Here is a 22,663-nt window from a genome sequence, read left to right on the forward strand (position 1 = left end):
TGAGATCACCACCAATGCAGATATTGGTGTGAGATCACTATCACTGCAGATATAGGTGTGAGATCACCATCACTGCAGATAAAGGTGTGAGATCTCTATCACTGCAGATATTGGTGTGAGATCACCATGACTACAGATATTGTTGTGAGATCACAATCACTGCAGATATAGGTGTCAGAGCATCATCACTTCAGATATAGGTGTGAGATCACTATCACTGCACATATAGGTGTAAGATCACCATCACTGCAGAGATAGGTGTGAGATCACTATCACTGCAATTATAGGTGTAAGATCACCATCACTGCAGATATAAGTGTGAGATCACCATCACTGCAGATATAGGTGTGAGATCACCATCACTGCAGACATTGTTGTGAGATCACAATCACTGCTGATATGGGTGTGAGATCACTATCACGGCAGATATAGGTGTGAGATCTCTATCACTGTAGATATTGGTGTGAGATGACTATCACTGCAGATATAGGTTTGAGATCACTATCACTGCAGATATTAATTCAGAGATAGGTGTGAGATCACTATCACTGCAGATATAGGTGTGAGATCACTATCACTGCATGTATAGGTGTAAGATCACCATCACTGCAGAGATAGGTGAGAGATCACTATCACTGCAGATATAGGTGTAAGATCACCATCGCTGCAGATATACGTGTGAGATCACTATCACTGCTGAGATAGGTGTGAGATCACTATCACAGCAGATATAGGTGTAAGATCACCATCACCGCAGGTATAGGTGTGAGATCTCTATCACTGTAGATATTGGTGTTAGATCACTATCACTGCAGCTATAGGTTTGAGATCACTATCACTGCAGATATTACTTCAGATATAGGTGTGAGATCCCTATCACTGCAGATTTAGGTATGAGATCACCATCACTGCAGATATAGGTGTGAGATCACCATCACTGCAGATATAGGTGTGAGATCATTATCACTGCAAATATAGGTGTGAGATCATCATTACTTGAGCTATAGGTGTGAGATCACTATCACTGCAGATACAGGTGTGAGATCACCATCACTGCAGATATAGGTGTGAGATCACCATCACTGCAGACATTGTTGTGAGATCACAATCACTGCTGATATGGGTGTGAGATCACTATCACGGCAGATATAGGTGTGAGATCTCTATCACTGTAGATATTGGTGTGAGATGACTATCACTGCAGATATAGGTTTGAGATCACTATCACTGCAGATATTAATTCAGAGATAGGTGTGAGATCACTATCACTGCAGATATAGGTGTGAGATCACTATCACTGCATGTATAGGTGTAAGATCACCATCACTGCAGAGATAGGTGAGAGATCACTATCACTGCAGATATAGGTGTAAGATCACCATCGCTGCAGATATACGTGTGAGATCACTATCACTGCAGAGATAGGTGTGAGATCCCTATCACAGGAGATATAGGTGTAAGATCACCATCACTGCAGATATAGGTGTGAGATCTCTATCACTGTACATATTGGTGTTAGATCACTATCACTGCAGCTATAGGTTTGAGATCACTATCACTGCAGACATTACTTCAGATATAGGTGTGAGATCCCTATCACTGCAGATTTGGGTATGAGATCACCATCACTGCAGATATAGGTGTGAGATCACCATCACTGCAGAAATTGGTGTGAGATCATTATCACTGCAAATATAGGTGTGAGATCATCATTACTTGAGATATATGTGTGAGATCACTATCACTGCAGATACAGGTGTGAGATCACCATCACTGCAGATATAGGTGTGAGATCACCATCACTGCAGATATAGGTGTGAGATCACTATCACTGCAGATATGTGTGAGATCACAATCACTGCAGATATTGCTTCAGATACAGATGTGACATCACAATCACTGCAGATATAGGTGAGATCAACATCACTGCAGATATAGGTATGAGATCACTATTGCTGCAGATATAGGTGTGAGATCACTATCTCTGCATATATAGGTGTGAGCTCACTATCCCTGCAGATATTGGTGTTAGATCACTATCACTGCAGATATAGGTGTGAGAACACTATCACTGCAGCTATAGGTGTGAGATCTCTTTCACTGCAAATATAGGTGTGAGATCATCATTACTTGAGATATAGGCGTGAGATCACTATCACTGCAGATACAGGTGTGAGATCACCATCACTGCAGATATAGGTGTGAGATCACCATCACTGCAGATATTGTTGTGAGATCACAATCACTGCTGATATAGGTGTGAAATCACTATCATGGCAGATATAGGTGTGAGATCTCTATCACTGTTGATATTGGTGTGAGATCACTGTCACTGCAGATATAGGTTTGAGATCACTATCACTGCAGATATTAATTCAGAGATAGGTGTGAGATCACTATCACTGCAGATATAGGTGTGAGATCACTATCACTGCAGATATAGGTGTGAGATCACTATTGCTGCAGATATAGGTGTGAGATCACTATCACTGCAGATATAGGTGTGAGATCACCATCACTGCAGATAAAGGTGTGAGATCTCTATCACTGCAGATAGTGGTGTGAGATCACCATCACTACAGATATTGGTGAGAAATCACTATCACTGCAGATATGGGTGTGAGATCACTATCACTGCAGAGATAGGCGTGAGATCACTATCACAGCAGATATAGGTGTGAGATCACAATCACTGCAGATATAGGTGTGAGATCTCTATCACTGTAGATATTGGTGTTAGATCACTATCAGTGCAGATATAGGTTTGAGATCACTATCACTGCAGATATTACTTCAGATATAGGTATGATATCCCTATCACTGCAGATATAGGTGTGAGATCACCATTACTTCAGATATAGGTGTGAGATCACTGTCACTGCAGATTTAGGTGTGAGATCACCATCACTGCAGATATAGGTGTGAGAGCACTATTACTGCAGATATAGGTGCAAGATCACTATCACTGCAGATATATGTGTGAGATTGCCATCACTGCAGATATTGGTGTGAGATGACTATCACTGCAGATATAAGAGTGAGATCACTCTCACTGCAGATAAATATGTGAGATCTCTATCACTGTATATCACTTTCACTGCAGATATAGATGTGATATCACTATCACTGCAGATATAGGTGTGAGATTACCATTACTTCAGATACAGGTGTGAGATCACCATTACTTCAGAAATAGGCGTGAGATCACTATCACTGCAGATATGTGTGAGATCACAATCACTGCAGATATTGCTTCAGATACAGGTGTGACATCACAATCACTGCAGATATAGGTGTGAGATCACCATCACTGCAGATATTGTTGTGAGATCACAATCACTGCTGATATAGGTGTGAGATCACTATCACGGCAGATATAGGTGTGAGATCTCTATCACTGTTGATATTGGTGTGAGATCACTGTCACTGCAGATATAGGTTTGAGATCACTATCACTGCAGATATTAATTCAGAGATAGGTGTGAGATCACTATCACTGCAGATATAGGTGTGAGATCACTATCACTGCAGATATAGGTGTGAGATCACTATTGCTGCAGGTATAGGTGTGAGATCACTATCACTGCAGATAAAGGTGTGAGATCACCACCAATGCAGATATTGGTGTGAGATCACTATCACTGCAGATATAGGTGTGAGATCACCATCACTGCAGATAAAGGTGTGAGATCTCTATCACTGCAGATAGTGGTGTGAGATCACCATCACTACAGATATTGGTGAGAAATCACTATCACTGCAGATATGGGTGTGAGATCACTATCACTGCAGAGATAGGCGTGAGATCACTATCACAGCAGATATAGGTTTGAGATCAAAATCACTGCAGATATAGGTGTGAGATCTCTATCACTGCAATTATAGGTGTAAGATCACCATCACTGCAGATATAAGTGTGAGATCACCATCACTACAGATATTGGTGTGAGATCACTATCACTGCAGATATAGGTGTCAGAGCATCATCACTTCAGATATAGGTGTGAGATCACCATCACTGCACATATAGGTGTAAGATCACCATCACTGCAGAGATAGGTGTGAGGTAACTATCACTGCAATTATAGGTGTAAGATCACCATCACTGCAGATATAAGTGTGAGATCACTATCACTGCAATTATAGGTGTAAGATCACCATCACTGCAGATATAAGTGTGAGATCACTATCACTGCTGAGATAGGTGTGAGATCACTATCACAGCAGATATAGGTGTAAGATCACCATCACCGCAGATATAGGTGTGAGATCTCTATCACTGTAGATATTGGTGTTAGATCACTATCACTGCAGCTATAGGTTTGAGATCACTATCACTGCAGATATTACTTCAGATATAGGTGTGAGATCCCTATCACTGCAGATTTAGGTATGAGATCACCATCACTGCAGATATAGGTGTGAGATCACCATCACTGCAGATATAGGTGTGAGATCATTATCACTGCAAATATAGGTGTGAGATCATTACTTGAGCTATAGGTGTGAGATCACTATCATTGCAGATACAGGTGTGAGATCACCATCACTGCAGATATAGGTGTGAGATCACCATCACTGCAGACATTGTTGTGAGATCACAATCACTGCTGATATGGGTGTGAGATCACTATCACGGCAGATATAGGTGTGAGATCTCTATCACTGTAGATATTGGTGTGAGATGACTATCACTGCAGATATAGGTTTGAGATCACTATCACTGCAGATATTAATTCAGAGATAGGTGTGAGATCACTATCACTGCAGATATAGGTGTGAGATCACTATCACTGCATGTATAGGTATAAGATCACCATCACTGCAGAGATAGGTGAGCGATCACTATCACTGCAGATATAGGTGTAAGATCACCATCGCTGCAGATATACGTGTGAGATCACTATCACTGCAGAGATAGGTGTGAGATCCCTATCACAGGAGATATAGGTGTGAGATCACCATCACTGCAGATATAGGTGTGAGATCTCTATCACTGTAGATATTGGTGTTAGATCACTATCACTGCAGCTATAGGTTTGAGATCACTATCACTGCAGACATTACTTCAGATATAGGTGTGAGATCCCTATCACTGCAGATTTAGGTATGAGATCACCATCACTGCAGATATAGGTGTGAGATCACCATCACTTCAGATATTGGTGTGAGATCATTATCACTGCAAATATAGGTGTGAGATCATCATTACTTGAGATATATGTGTGAGATCACTATCACTGCAGATACAGGTGTGAGATCACCATCACTGCAGATATAGGTGTGAGATCACCATCACTGCAGATATAGGTGTGAGATCACTATCACTGCAGATATGTGTAAGATCACAATCACTGCAGATATTGCTTCAGATACAGATGTGACATCACAATCACTGCAGATATAGGAGAGATCAACATCACTGCAGATATAGGTATGAGATCACTATTGCTGCAGATATAGGTGTGAGATCACTATCTCTGCATATATAGGTGTGAGCTCACTATCCCTGCAGATATTAGTGTTAGATCACTATCACTGCAGATATAGGTGTGAGAACACTATCACTGCAGCTATAGGTGTGAGATCTCTTTCACTGCACATATAGGTGTGAGATCATCATTACTTGAGATATAGGCGTGAGATCACTATCACTGCAGATACAGGTGTGAGATCACCATCACTGCAGATATAGGTGTGAGATCACCATCACTGCAGATGTTGTTGTGAGATCACAATCACTGCTGATATAGGTGTGAGATCACTATCACAGCAGATATAGGTGTGAGATCTCTATCACTGTTGATATTGGTGTGAGATCACTGTCACTGCAGATATAGGTTTGAGATCACTATCACTGCAGATATTAATTCAGAGATAGGTGTGAGATCACTATCACTGCAGATATAGGTGTGAGATCACTATCACTGCAGATATAGGTGTGAGATCACTATTGCTGCAGGTATAGGTGTGAGATCACTATCACTGCAGATATAGGTGTGAGATCACCACCAATGCAGATATTGGTGTGAGATCACTATCACTGCAGATATAGGTGTGAGATCACCATCACTGCAGATGAAGGTGTGAGATCTCTATCACTGCAGATAGTGGTGTGAGATCACCATCACTACAGATATTGGTGAGAAATCACTATCACTGCAGATATGGGTGTATGATCACTATCACTGCAGAGATAGGCGTGAGATCACTATCACAGCAGATATAGGTGTGAGATCACAATCACTGCAGATATAGGTGTGAGATCTCTATCACTGTAGATATTGGTGTTAGATCACTATCAGTGCAGATATAGGTTTGAGATCACTATCACTGCAGATATTACTTCAGATATAGGTATGATATCCCTATCACTGCAGATATAGGTGTGAGATCACCATTACTTCAGATATAGGTGTGAGATCACTGTCACTGCAGATTTAGGTGTGAGATCACCATCACTGCAGATATAGGTGTGAGAGCACTATTACTGCAGATATAGGTGCAAGATCACTATCACTGCAGATATATGTGTGAGATTGCCATCACTGCAGATATTGGTGTGAGATGACTATCACTGCAGATATAAGAGTGAGATCACTCTCACTGCAGATAAATATGTGAGATCTCTATCACTGTATATCACTTTCACTGCAGATATAGATGTGATATCACTATCACTGCAGATATAGGTGTGAGATTACCATTACTTCAGATACAGGTGTGAGATCACCATTACTTCAGAAATAGGCGTGAGATCACTATCACTGCAGATATGTGTGAGATCACAATCACTGCAGATATTGCTTCAGATACAGGTGTGACATCACAATCACTGCAGATATAGGTGTGAGATCACCATCACTGCAGATATTGTTGTGAGATCACAATCACTGCTGATATAGGTGTGAGATCACTATCACGGCAGATATAGGTGTGAGATCTCTATCACTGTTGATATTGGTGTGAGATCACTGTCACTGCAGATATAGGTTTGAGATCACTATCACTGCAGATATTAATTCAGAGATAGGTGTGAGATCACTATCACTGCAGATATAGGTGTGAGATCACTATCACTGCAGATATAGGTGTGAGATCACTATTGCTGCAGGTATAGGTGTGAGATCACTATCACTGCAGATAAAGGTGTGAGATCACCACCAATGCAGATATTGGTGTGAGATCACTATCACTGCAGATATAGGTGTGAGATCACCATCACTGCAGATAAAGGTGTGAGATCTCTATCACTGCAGATAGTGGTGTGAGATCACCATCACTACAGATATTGGTGAGAAATCACTATCACTGCAGATATGGGTGTGAGATCACTATCACTGCAGAGATAGGCGTGAGATCACTATCACAGCAGATATAGGTTTGAGATCAAAATCACTGCAGATATAGGTGTGAGATCTCTATCACTGCAATTATAGGTGTAAGATCACCATCACTGCAGATATAAGTGTGAGATTACCATCACTACAGATATTGGTGTGAGATCACTATCACTGCAGATATAGGTGTCAGAGCATCATCACTTCAGATATAGGTGTGAGATCACCATCACTGCACATATAGGTGTAAGATCACCATCACTGCAGAGATAGGTGTGAGGTAACTATCACTGCAATTATAGGTGTAAGATCACCATCACTGCAGATATAAGTGTGAGATCACTATCACTGCAATTATAGGTGTAAGATCACCATCACTGCAGATATAAGTGTGAGATCACTATCACTGCTGAGATAGGTGTGAGATCACTATCACTGCAGATATAGGTGTGAGATCACCACCAATGCAGATATTGGTGTGAGATCACTATCACTGCAGATATAGGTGTGAGATCACCATCACTGCAGATAAAGGTGTGAGATCTCTATCACTGCAGATAGTGGTGTGAGATCACCATCACTACAGATATTGGTGAGAAATCACTATCACTGCAGATATGGGTGTGAGATCACTATCACTGCAGAGATAGGCGTGAGATCACTATCACAGCAGATATAGGTGTGAGATGACAATCACTGCAGATATAGGTGTGAGATCTCTATCACTGTAGATATTGGTGTTAGATCACTATCACTGCAGATATAGGTTTGAGATCACTATCACTGCAGATATTACTTCAGATATAGGTATGATATCCCTATCACTGCAGATATAGGTGTGAGATCACCATTACTTCAGATATAGGTGTGAGATCACTGTCACTGCAGATTTAGGTGTGAGATCACCATCACTGCAGATATAGGTGTGAGAGCACTATTACTGCAGATATAGGTGCAAGATCACTATCACTGCAGATATATGTGTGAGATTGCCATCACTGCAGATATTGGTGTGAGATGACTATCACTGCAGATATAAGAGTGAGATCACTCTCACTGCAGATAAATATGTGAGATCTCTATCACTGTATATCACTTTCACTGCAGATATAGATGTGATATCACTATCACTGCAGATATAGGTGTGAGATTACCATTAATTCAGATACAGGTGTGAGATCACCATTACTTCAGAAATAGGCGTGAGATCACTATCACTGCAGATATGTGTGAGATCACAATCACTGCAGATATTGCTTCAGATACAGGTGTGACATCACAATCACTGCAGATATAGGTGAGATCAACATCACTGCAGATATAGGTGTGAGATCACTATTGCTGCAGATATAGGTGTGAGATCTCTATCACTGTAGATATTGGTGTTAGATCACTATCACTGCAGATATAGGTTTGAGATCACTATCACTGCAGATATTACTTCAGATATAGGTATGAGATCCCTATAACTGCAGATATAGGTGTGAGATCACCATTACTTCAGATATAGGTGTGAGATCACTGTCACTGCAGATTTAGGTGTGAGATCACCATCACTGCAGATATAGGTGTGAGAGCACTATTACTGCAGATATAGGTGCAAGATCACCATCACTGCAGATATAGGTGTGAGATCATCATCACTGCAGACATAGGTGTGAGATCATTATCACTGCAAATATAGGTGTGAGATCATCATTACTTGAGATATAGGTGTGAGATCACTATCACTGCAGATACAGGTGTGAGATCACCATCACTGCAGATATAGGTGTGAGATCACCATCACTGCAGATATTGTTGTGAGATCACAATCACTGCTGATATAGGTGTGAGATCATTATCATGGCAGATATAAGTGTGAGATCTCTATCACTGTATATATTGGTGTGAGATGACTATCACTGCAGATATAGGTTTGAGATCACTATCACTGCAGATATTAATTCAGAGATAGGTGTGAAATCACTATCACTGCAGATATAGGTGTGAGATCACTCTCACTGCAGATATAGTTGTGAGATCACTATTGCTGCAGATATAGGCGTGAGATCACCATCACTGCAGATATAGGTATGAGATTATTATTACTGTAGATATAGGTGTGAGATCACCATTACTTCAGATATAGGTGTGAGATCACTATCACTTCATATATAGGTGAGATCACCATCACTGCAGATATGGGTGAGAGATCACTATCACTGCAGAGATAGGTGTGAGCTCACTATCACTGCAGATATAGGTATAAGATCACCATCACTGCAGATATAGGTGTGAGATCACTATCACTGCACGTATAGGTGTAAGATCACCATCACTGCAGAGATAGGTGTGAGATCACTATCACTGCAGATATAGGTGTAAGATCACCATCGTTGCAGATATAAGTGTGAGATCACTATCACTGCAGAGATAGGTGTGAGATCACTATCACAGCAGATATAGGAGTAAGATCACCATCACTGCAGATATAGGTGTGAGATCTCTATCACTGTAGATATTGGTGTTAGATCACTATCACTGCAGCTATAGGTTTGAGATCACTATCACTGCAGATATTACTTCAGATATAGGTGTGAGATCCCTATAACTGCAGATTTAGGTATGAGATCACCATCACTGCAGATATAGGTGTGAGATCACCATCACTGCAGATATAGGTGTGAGATCATTATCACTGCAAATATAGGTGTGAGATCATCATTACTTGAGATATAGGTGTGAGATCACTATCACTGCAGATACAGGTGTGAGATCACCATCACTGCAGATATAGGTGTGAGAGCACTATTACTGCAGATATAGGTGTGAGATCACCATTACTTCAGATATAGGTGTGAGATCACTGTCACTGCAGATTTAGGTGTGAGATCACCATCACTGCAGATATAGGTGTGAGAGCACTATTACTGCAGATATAGGTGCAAGATCACTATCACTGCAGATATATGTGTGAGATTGCCATCACTGCAGATATTGGTGTGAGATGACTATCACTGCAGATATAAGAGTGAGATCACTCTCACTGCAGATAAATATGTGAGATCTCTATCACTGTATATCACTTTCACTGCAGATATAGATGTGATATCACTATCACTGCAGATATAGGTGTGAGATTACCATTAATTCAGATACAGGTGTGAGATCACCATTACTTCAGAAATAGGCGTGAGATCACTATCACTGCAGATATGTGTGAGATCACAATCACTGCAGATATTGCTTCAGATACAGGTGTGACATCACAATCACTGCAGATATAGGTGTGAGATCACCATCACTGCAGATATTGTTGTGAGATCACAATCACTGCTGATATAGGTGTGAGATCACTATCACGGCAGATATAGGTGTGAGATCTCTATCACTGTTGATATTGGTGTGAGATCACTGTCACTGCAGATATAGGTTTGAGATCACTATCACTGCAGATATTAATTCAGAGATAGGTGTGAGATCACTATCACTGCAGATATAGGTGTGAGATCACTATCACTGCAGATATAGGTGTGAGATCACTATTGCTGCAGGTATAGGTGTGAGATCACTATCACTGCAGATAAAGGTGTGAGATCACCACCAATGCAGATATTGGTGTGAGATCACTATCACTGCAGATATAGGTGTGAGATCACCATCACTGCAGATAAAGGTGTGAGATCTCTATCACTGCAGATAGTGGTGTGAGATCACCATCACTACAGATATTGGTGAGAAATCACTATCACTGCAGATATGGGTGTGAGATCACTATCACTGCAGAGATAGGCGTGAGATCACTATCACAGCAGATATAGGTTTGAGATCAAAATCACTGCAGATATAGGTGTGAGATCTCTATCACTGCAATTATAGGTGTAAGATCACCATCACTGCAGATATAAGTGTGAGATTACCATCACTACAGATATTGGTGTGAGATCACTATCACTGCAGATATAGGTGTCAGAGCATCATCACTTCAGATATAGGTGTGAGATCACCATCACTGCACATATAGGTGTAAGATCACCATCACTGCAGAGATAGGTGTGAGGTAACTATCACTGCAATTATAGGTGTAAGATCACCATCACTGCAGATATAAGTGTGAGATCACTATCACTGCAATTATAGGTGTAAGATCACCATCACTGCAGATATAAGTGTGAGATCACTATCACTGCTGAGATAGGTGTGAGATCACTATCACTGCAGATATAGGTGTGAGATCACCACCAATGCAGATATTGGTGTGAGATCACTATCACTGCAGATATAGGTGTGAGATCACCATCACTGCAGATAAAGGTGTGAGATCTCTATCACTGCAGATAGTGGTGTGAGATCACCATCACTACAGATATTGGTGAGAAATCACTATCACTGCAGATATGGGTGTGAGATCACTATCACTGCAGAGATAGGCGTGAGATCACTATCACAGCAGATATAGGTGTGAGATGACAATCACTGCAGATATAGGTGTGAGATCTCTATCACTGTAGATATTGGTGTTAGATCACTATCACTGCAGATATAGGTTTGAGATCACTATCACTGCAGATATTACTTCAGATATAGGTATGATATCCCTATCACTGCAGATATAGGTGTGAGATCACCATTACTTCAGATATAGGTGTGAGATCACTGTCACTGCAGATTTAGGTGTGAGATCACCATCACTGCAGATATAGGTGTGAGAGCACTATTACTGCAGATATAGGTGCAAGATCACTATCACTGCAGATATATGTGTGAGATTGCCATCACTGCAGATATTGGTGTGAGATGACTATCACTGCAGATATAAGAGTGAGATCACTCTCACTGCAGATAAATATGTGAGATCTCTATCACTGTATATCACTTTCACTGCAGATATAGATGTGATATCACTATCACTGCAGATATAGGTGTGAGATTACCATTAATTCAGATACAGGTGTGAGATCACCATTACTTCAGAAATAGGCGTGAGATCACTATCACTGCAGATATGTGTGAGATCACAATCACTGCAGATATTGCTTCAGATACAGGTGTGACATCACAATCACTGCAGATATAGGTGAGATCAACATCACTGCAGATATAGGTGTGAGATCACTATTGCTGCAGATATAGGTGTGAGATCTCTATCACTGTAGATATTGGTGTTAGATCACTATCACTGCAGATATAGGTTTGAGATCACTATCACTGCAGATATTACTTCAGATATAGGTATGAGATCCCTATAACTGCAGATATAGGTGTGAGATCACCATTACTTCAGATATAGGTGTGAGATCACTGTCACTGCAGATTTAGGTGTGAGATCACCATCACTGCAGATATAGGTGTGAGAGCACTATTACTGCAGATATAGGTGCAAGATCACCATCACTGCAGATATAGGTGTGAGATCATCATCACTGCAGACATAGGTGTGAGATCATTATCACTGCAAATATAGGTGTGAGATCATCATTACTTGAGATATAGGTGTGAGATCACTATCACTGCAGATACAGGTGTGAGATCACCATCACTGCAGATATAGGTGTGAGATCACCATCACTGCAGATATTGTTGTGAGATCACAATCACTGCTGATATAGGTGTGAGATCATTATCATGGCAGATATAAGTGTGAGATCTCTATCACTGTATATATTGGTGTGAGATGACTATCACTGCAGATATAGGTTTGAGATCACTATCACTGCAGATATTAATTCAGAGATAGGTGTGAAATCACTATCACTGCAGATATAGGTGTGAGATCACTCTCACTGCAGATATAGTTGTGAGATCACTATTGCTGCAGATATAGGCGTGAGATCACCATCACTGCAGATATAGGTATGAGATTATTATTACTGTAGATATAGGTGTGAGATCACCATTACTTCAGATATAGGTGTGAGATCACTATCACTTCATATATAGGTGAGATCACCATCACTGCAGATATGGGTGAGAGATCACTATCACTGCAGAGATAGGTGTGAGCTCACTATCACTGCAGATATAGGTATAAGATCACCATCACTGCAGATATAGGTGTGAGATCACTATCACTGCACGTATAGGTGTAAGATCACCATCACTGCAGAGATAGGTGTGAGATCACTATCACTGCAGATATAGGTGTAAGATCACCATCGTTGCAGATATAAGTGTGAGATCACTATCACTGCAGAGATAGGTGTGAGATCACTATCACAGCAGATATAGGAGTAAGATCACCATCACTGCAGATATAGGTGTGAGATCTCTATCACTGTAGATATTGGTGTTAGATCACTATCACTGCAGCTATAGGTTTGAGATCACTATCACTGCAGATATTACTTCAGATATAGGTGTGAGATCCCTATAACTGCAGATTTAGGTATGAGATCACCATCACTGCAGATATAGGTGTGAGATCACCATCACTGCAGATATAGGTGTGAGATCATTATCACTGCAAATATAGGTGTGAGATCATCATTACTTGAGATATAGGTGTGAGATCACTATCACTGCAGATACAGGTGTGAGATCACCATCACTGCAGATATAGGTGTGAGATCACCATCACTGCAGATATTGTTGTGAGATCACAATCACTGCTGATATAGGTGTGAGATCACTATCATGGCAGATATAAGTGTGAGATCTCTATCACTGTAGATATTGGTGTGAGATGACTATCACTGCAGATATAGGTATGAGATCACTATCACTGCAGATATTAATTCAGAGATAGGTGTGAAATCACTATCACTGCAGATATAGGTGTGAGATCACTATCACTGCAGATATAGGTGTGAGATCACTATTGCTGCAGGTATAGGTGTGAGATCACTATCACTGCAGATATAGGTGTGAGATCACCACCAATGCAGATATTGGTGTGAGATCACTATCACTGCAGATATAGGTGTGAGATCACCATCACTGCAGATAAAGGTGTGAGATCTCTATCACTGCAGATATTGGTGTGAGATCACCATGACTACAGATATTGTTGTGAGATCACAATCACTGCAGATATAGGTGTCAGAGCATCATCACTTCAGATATAGGTGTGAGATCACTATCACTGCACATATAGGTGTAAGATCACCATCACTGCAGAGATAGGTGTGAGATCACTATCACTGCAATTATAGGTGTAAGATCACCATCACTGCAGATATAAGTGTGAGATCACCATCACTGCAGATATAGGTGTGAGATCACCATCACTGCAGACATTGTTGTGAGATCACAATCACTGCTGATATGGGTGTGAGATCACTATCACGGCAGATATAGGTGTGAGATCTCTATCACTGTAGATATTGGTGTGAGATGACTATCACTGCAGATATAGGTTTGAGATCACTATCACTGCAGATATTAATTCAGAGATAGGTGTGAGATCACCATTACTTCAGAAATAGGCGTGAGATCACTATCACTGCAGATATGTGTGAGATCACAATCACTGCAGATATTGCTTCAGATACAGGTGTGACATCACAATCACTGCAGATATAGGTGAGATCAACATCACTGCAGATATAGGTGTGAGATCACTATTGCTGCAGATATAGGTGTGAGATCTCTATCACTGTAGATATTGGTGTTAGATCACTATCACTGCAGATATAGGTTTGAGATCACTATCACTGCAGATATTACTTCAGATATAGGTATGAGATCCCTATAACTGCAGATATAGGTGTGAGATCACCATTACTTCAGATATAGGTGTGAGATCACTGTCACTGCAGATTTAGGTGTGAGATCACCATCACTGCAGATATAGGTGTGAGAGCACTATTACTGCAGATATAGGTGCAAGATCACCATCACTGCAGATATAGGTGTGAGATCATCATCACTGCAGACATAGGTGTGAGATCATTATCACTGCAAATATAGGTGTGAGATCATCATTACTTGAGATATAGGTGTGAGATCACTATCACTGCAGATACAGGTGTGAGATCACCATCACTGCAGATATAGGTGTGAGATCACCATCACTGCAGATATTGTTGTGAGATCACAATCACTGCTGATATAGGTGTGAGATCATTATCATGGCAGATATAAGTGTGAGATCTCTATCACTGTATATATTGGTGTGAGATGACTATCACTGCAGATATAGGTTTGAGATCACTATCACTGCAGATATTAATTCAGAGATAGGTGTGAAATCACTATCACTGCAGATATAGGTGTGAGATCACTCTCACTGCAGATATAGTTGTGAGATCACTATTGCTGCAGATATAGGCGTGAGATCACCATCACTGCAGATATAGGTATGAGATTATTATTACTGTAGATATAGGTGTGAGATCACCATTACTTCAGATATAGGTGTGAGATCACTATCACTTCATATATAGGTGAGATCACCATCACTGCAGATATGGGTGAGAGATCACTATCACTGCAGAGATAGGTGTGAGCTCACTATCACTGCAGATATAGGTATAAGATCACCATCACTGCAGATATAGGTGTGAGATCACTATCACTGCACGTATAGGTGTAAGATCACCATCACTGCAGAGATAGGTGTGAGATCACTATCACTGCAGATATAGGTGTAAGATCACCATCGTTGCAGATATAAGTGTGAGATCACTATCACTGCAGAGATAGGTGTGAGATCACTATCACAGCAGATATAGGAGTAAGATCACCATCACTGCAGATATAGGTGTGAGATCTCTATCACTGTAGATATTGGTGTTAGATCACTATCACTGCAGCTATAGGTTTGAGATCACTATCACTGCAGATATTACTTCAGATATAGGTGTGAGATCCCTATAACTGCAGATTTAGGTATGAGATCACCATCACTGCAGATATAGGTGTGAGATCACCATCACTGCAGATATAGGTGTGAGATCATTATCACTGCAAATATAGGTGTGAGATCATCATTACTTGAGATATAGGTGTGAGATCACTATCACTGCAGATACAGGTGTGAGATCACCATCACTGCAGATATAGGTGTGAGATCACCATCACTGCAGATATTGTTGTGAGATCACAATCACTGCTGATATAGGTGTGAGATCACTATCATGGCAGATATAAGTGTGAGATCTCTATCACTGTAGATATTGGTGTGAGATGACTATCACTGCAGATATAGGTATGAGATCACTATCACTGCAGATATTAATTCAGAGATAGGTGTGAAATCACTATCACTGCAGATATAGGTGTGAGATCACTATCACTGCAGATATAGGTGTGAGATCACTATTGCTGCAGGTATAGGTGTGAGATCACTATCACTGCAGATATAGGTGTGAGATCACCACCAATGCAGATATTGGTGTGAGATCACTATCACTGCAGATATAGGTGTGAGATCACCATCACTGCAGATAAAGGTGTGAGATCTCTATCACTGCAGATATTGGTGTGAGATCACCATGACTACAGATATTGTTGTGAGATCACAATCACTGCAGATATAGGTGTCAGAGCATCATCACTTCAGATATAGGTGTGAGATCACTATCACTGCACATATAGGTGTAAGATCACCATCACTGCAGAGATAGGTGTGAGATCACTATCACTGCAATTATAGGTGTAAGATCACCATCACTGCAGATATAAGTGTGAGATCACCATCACTGCAGATATAGGTGTGAGATCACCATCACTGCAGACATTGTTGTGAGATCACAATCACTGCTGATATGGGTGTGAGATCACTATCACGGCAGATATAGGTGTGAGATCTCTATCACTGTAGATATTGGTGTGAGATGACTATCACTGCAGATATAGGTTTGAGATCACTATCACTGCAGATATTAATTCAGAGATAGGTGTGAGATCACTATCACTGCAGATATAGGTGTGAGATCACTATCACTGCATGTATAGGTGTAAGATCACCATCACTGCAGAGATAGGTGAGAGATCACTATCACTGCAGATATAGGTGTAAGATCACCATCGCTGCAGATATACGTGTGAGATCACTATCACTGCTGAGATAGGTGTGAGATCACTATCACAGCAGATATAGGTGTAAGATCACCATCACCGCAGGTATAGGTGTGAGATCTCTATCACTGTAGATATTGGTGTTAGATCACTATCACTGCAGCTATAGGTTTGAGATCACTATCACTGCAGATATTACTTCAGATATAGGTGTGAGATCCCTATCACTGCAGATTTAGGTATGAGATCACCATCACTGCAGATATAGGTGTGAGATCACCATCACTGCAGATATAGGTGTGAGATCATTATCACTGCAAATATAGGTGTGAGATCATCATTACTTGAGCTATAGGTGTGAGATCACTATCACTGCAGATACAGGTGTGAGATCACCATCACTGCAGATATAGGTGTGAGATCACCATCACTGCAGACATTGTTGTGAGATCACAATCACTGCTGATATGGGTGTGAGATCACTATCACGGCAGATATAGGTGTGAGATCTCTATCACTGTAGATATTGGTGTGAGATGACTATCACTGCAGATATAGGTTTGAGATCACTATCACTGCAGATATTAATTCAGAGATAGGTGTGAGATCACTATCACTGCAGATATAGGTGTGAGATCACTATCACTGCATGTATAGGTGTAAGATCACCATCACTGCAGAGATAGGTGAGAGATCACTATCACTGCAGATATAGGTGTAAGATCACCATCGCTGCAGATATACGTGTGAGATCACTATCACTGCAGAGATAGGTGTGAGATCCCTATCACAGGAGATATAGGTGTAAGATCACCATCACTGCAGATATAGGTGTGAGATCTCTATCACTGTACATATTGGTGTTAGATCACTATCACTGCAGCTATAGGTTTGAGATCACTATCACTGCAGACATTACTTCAGATATAGGTGTGAGATCCCTATCACTGCAGATTTGGGTATGAGATCACCATCACTGCAGATATAGGTGTGAGATCACCATCACTGCAGAAATTGGTGTGAGATCATTATCACTGCAAATATAGGTGTGAGATCATCATTACTTGAGATATATGTGTGAGATCACTATCACTGCAGATACAGGTGTGAGATCACCATCACTGCAGATATAGGTGTGAGATCACCATCACTGCAGATATAGGTGTGAGATCACTATCACTGCAGATATGTGTGAGATCACAATCACTGCAGATATTGCTTCAGATACAGATGTGACATCACAATCACTGCAGATATAGGTGAGATCAACATCACTGCAGATATAGGTATGAGATCACTATTGCTGCAGATATAGGTGTGAGATCACTATCTCTGCATATATAGGTGTGAGCTCACTATCCCTGCAGATATTGGTGTTAGATCACTATCACTGCAGATATAGGTGTGAGAACACTATCACTGCAGCTATAGGTGTGAGATCTCTTTCACTGCAAATATAGGTGTGAGATCATCATTACTTGAGATATAGGCGTGAGATCACTATCACTGCAGATACAGGTGTGAGATCACCATCACTGCAGATATAGGTGTGAGATCACCATCACTGCAGATATTGTTGTGAGATCACAATCACTGCTGATATAGGTGTGAGATCACTATCATGGCAGATATAGGTGTGAGATCTCTATCACTGTTGATATTGGTGTGAGATCACTGTCACTGCAGATATAGGTTTGAGATCACTATCACTGCAGATATTAATTCAGAGATAGGTGTGAGATCACTATCACTGCAGATATAGGTGTGAGATCACTATCACTGCAGATATAGGTGTGAGATCACTATTGCTGCAGATATAGGTGTGAGATCACTATCACTGCAGATATAGGTGTGAGATCACCATCACTGCAGATAAAGGTGTGAGATCTCTATCACTGCAGATAGTGGTGTGAGATCACCATCACTACAGATATTGGTGAGAAATCACTATCACTGCAGATATGGGTGTGAGATCACTATCACTGCAGAGATAGGCGTGAGATCACTATCACAGCAGATATAGGTGTGAGATCACAATCACTGCAGATATAGGTGTGAGATCTCTATCACTGTAGATATTGGTGTTGGATCACTATCAGTGCAGATATAGGTTTGAGATCACTATCACTGCAGATATTACTTCAGATATAGGTATGATATCCCTATCACTGCAGATATAGGTGTGAGATCACCATTACTTCAGATATAGGTGTGAGATCACTGTCACTGCAGATTTAGGTGTGAGATCACCATCACTGCAGATATAGGTGTGAGAGCACTATTACTGCAGATATAGGTGCAAGATCACTATCACTGCAGATATATGTGTGAGATTGCCATCACTGCAGATATTGGTGTGAGATGACTATCACTGCAGATATAAGAGTGAGATCACTCTCACTGCAGATAAATATGTGAGATCTCTATCACTGTATATCACTTTCACTGCAGATATAGATGTGATATCACTATCACTGCAGATATAGGTGTGAGATTACCATTACTTCAGATACAGGTGTGAGATCACCATTACTTCAGAAATAGGCGTGAGATCACTATCACTGCAGATATGTGTGAGATCACAATCACTGCAGATATTGCTTCAGATACAGGTGTGACATCACAATCACTGCAGATATAGGTGTGAGATCACCATCACTGCAGATATTGTTGTGAGATCACAATCACTGCTGATATAGGTGTGAGATCACTATCACGGCAGATATAGGTGTGAGATCTCTATCACTGTTGATATTGGTGTGAGATCACTGTCACTGCAGATATAGGTTTGAGATCACTATCACTGCAGATATTAATTCAGAGATAGGTGTGAGATCACTATCACTGCAGATATAGGTGTGAGATCACTATCACTGCAGATATAGGTGTGAGATCACTATTGCTGCAGGTATAGGTGTGAGATCACTATCACTGCAGATAAAGGTGTGAGATCACCACCAATGCAGATATTGGTGTGAGATCACTATCACTGCAGATATAGGTGTGAGATCACCATCACTGCAGATAAAGGTGTGAGATCTCTATCACTGCAGATAGTGGTGTGAGATCACCATCACTACAGATATTGGTGAGAAATCACTATCACTGCAGATATGGGTGTGAGATCACTATCACTGCAGAGATAGGCGTGAGATCACTATCACAGCAGATATAGGTTTGAGATCAAAATCACTGCAGATATAGGTGTGAGATCTCTATCACTGCAATTATAGGTGTAAGATCACCATCACTGCAGATATAAGTGTGAGATCACCATCACTACAGATATTGGTGTGAGATAACTATCACTGCAGATATAGGTGTCAGAGCATCATCACTTCAGATATAGGTGTGAGATCACCATCACTGCACATATAGGTGTAAGATCACCATCACTGCAGAGATAGGTGTGAGGTAACTATCACTGCAATTATAGGTGTAAGATCACCATCACTGCAGATATAAGTGTGAGATCACTATCACTGCAATTATAGGTGTAAGATCACCATCACTGCAGATATAAGTGTGAGATCACTATCACTGCTGAGATAGGTGTGAGATCACTATCACAGCAGATATAGGTGTAAGATCACCATCACCGCAGATATAGGTGTGAGATCTCTATCACTGTAGATATTGGTGTTAGATCACTATCACTGCAGCTATAGGTTTGAGATCACTATCACTGCAGATATTACTTCAGATATAGGTGTGAGATCCCTATCACTGCAGATTTAGGTATGAGATCACCATCACTGCAGATATAGGTGTGAGATCACCATCACTGCAGATATAGGTGTGAGATCATTATCACTGCAAATATAGGTGTGAGATCATTACTTGAGCTATAGGTGTGAGATCACTATCACTGCAGATACAGGTGTGAGATCACCATCACTGCAGATATAGGTGTGAGATCACCATCACTGCAGACATTGTTGTGAGATCACAATCACTGCTGATATGGGTGTGAGATCACTATCACGGCAGATATAGGTGTGAGATCTCTATCACTGTAGATATTGGTGTGAGATGACTATCACTGCAGATATAGGTTTGAGATCACTATCACTGCAGATATTAATTCAGAGATAGGTGTGAGATCACTATCACTGCAGATATAGGTGTGAGATCACTATCACTGCATGTATAGGTATAAGATCACCATCACTGCAGAGATAGGTGAGCGATCACTATCACTGCAGATATAGGTGTAAGATCACCATCGCTGCAGATATACGTGTGAGATCACTATCACTGCAGAGATAGGTGTGAGATCCCTATCACAGGAGATATAGGTGTGAGATCACCATCACTGCAGATATAGGTGTGAGATCTCTATCACTGTAGATATTGGTGTTAGATCACTATCACTGCAGCTATAGGTTTGAGATCACTATCACTGCAGACATTACTTCAGATATAGGTGTGAGATCCCTATCACTGCAGATTTAGGTATGAGATCACCATCACTGCAGATATAGGTGTGAGATCACCATCACTTCAGATATTGGTGTGAGATCATTATCACTGCAAATATAGGTGTGAGATCATCATTACTTGAGATATATGTGTGAGATCACTATCACTGCAGATACAGGTGTGAGATCACCATCACTGCAGATATAGGTGTGAGATCACCATCACTGCAGATATAGGTGTGAGATCACTATCACTGCAGATATGTGTAAGATCACAATCACTGCAGATATTGCTTCAGATACAGATGTGACATCACAATCACTGCAGATATAGGAGAGATCAACATCACTGCAGATATAGGTATGAGATCACTATTGCTGCAGATATAGGTGTGAGATCACTATCTCTGCATATATAGGTGTGAGCTCACTATCCCTGCAGATATTAGTGTTAGATCACTATCACTGCAGATATAGGTGTGAGAACACTATCACTGCAGCTATAGGTGTGAGATCTCTTTCACTGCACATATAGGTGTGAGATCATCATTACTTGAGATATAGGCGTGAGATCACTATCACTGCAGATACAGGTGTGAGATCACCATCACTGCAGATATAGGTGTGAGATCACCATCACTGCAGATATTGTTGTGAGATCACAATCACTGCTGATATAGGTGTGAGATCACTATCACAGCAGATATAGGTGTGAGATCTCTATCACTGTTGATATTGGTGTGAGATCACTGTCACTGCAGATATAGGTTTGAGATCACTATCACTGCAGATATTAATTCAGAGATAGGTGTGAGATCACTATCACTGCAGATATAGGTGTGAGATCACTATCACTGCATATATAGGTGTGAGATCACTATTGCTGCAGGTATAGGTGTGAGATCACTATCACTGCAGATATAGGTGTGAGATCACCACCAATGCAGATATTGGTGTGAG

Source organism: Triturus cristatus, chromosome 1_1 (assembly GCF_964204655.1).
Source record: "Triturus cristatus chromosome 1_1, aTriCri1.1, whole genome shotgun sequence".
Taxonomy (NCBI): Eukaryota; Metazoa; Chordata; class Amphibia; order Caudata; family Salamandridae; genus Triturus; species Triturus cristatus.